The sequence below is a fragment of the Schistocerca nitens genome, chromosome 4, assembly GCF_023898315.1.
Source record: "Schistocerca nitens isolate TAMUIC-IGC-003100 chromosome 4, iqSchNite1.1, whole genome shotgun sequence".
NCBI lineage: Eukaryota > Metazoa > Arthropoda > Insecta > Orthoptera > Acrididae > Schistocerca > Schistocerca nitens.
In genome coordinates this window covers 271,852,171-271,852,821 of record NC_064617.1, presented here as the reverse complement: position 1 = coordinate 271,852,821, position 651 = coordinate 271,852,171, and the positions used below count along the sequence as shown (strand labels likewise).

The 651-nt window shown below is 46.9% G+C and overlaps 1 non-coding gene across 1 annotated transcript; it reads left to right on the top strand.

Annotated features, from left to right (window-relative positions):
- Positions 1-216: 216 nt before the first annotated feature.
- On the top strand, positions 217-288 carry Trnaa-cgc (transfer RNA alanine (anticodon CGC)). The gene has a single exon. It is a non-coding gene; the product is annotated as a tRNA-Ala (tRNA).
- The last annotated feature ends 363 nt before the right edge of the window (positions 289-651 follow it).

The window sequence follows — 651 nt, the reverse complement described above, 5'->3', positions numbered from 1 at the left end:
CATACTCGCCTATGGCTTTCGTAAACGAAAATTTCATTGTGACCCCCACGCAACCTTCTGATCTGGAGTCAGACGCGCTACCGTTGCGCCACGGAGTCGACGCTGCTTAGGTCTTGTCATGAATAGGTTCCTCGAACACTTACTGTACCGTTCAAACCTAAGAAATAATGACAGTAGGATCCACGAGAGACTCGTCCCAGATGTAGTTGCTCTGGCGGGGGTGTAACTCAGTTGTAAAGTGTTTGCTTCGCATGCAGAAAGTCCTGGGTTCAAATCCCAGCTCCTCCAATTTTTGTTTCTCCGTGCAGCAGTACATAAAAACTTTTGCCTATCACCATATTCTATAAAATTCAGTGTACGAGATTCTTCCCCCAAGAAAGTGGATTTCGTACAGTTCGACCGCATGGCGGGAGGACGATGACCTGCAAGAGCCTGGGCTGCGATCCCCCCGTTGAAATGTTGCTCCAAAGCCTTCGGTATGGCGTGCGGAGTGCATCTGAAACATGTATTTGCAACTCACCGCGACAACCGTCATTATTTTTTCTAGATACTGAAAAATGAAGGGTGCACCCGGGATTGAACCGGGGACCTCTCGATCAGCAGTCGAATGCTCTACGACTTTTTTTTGTTTTGTTTTTTTTTTCTTTATTT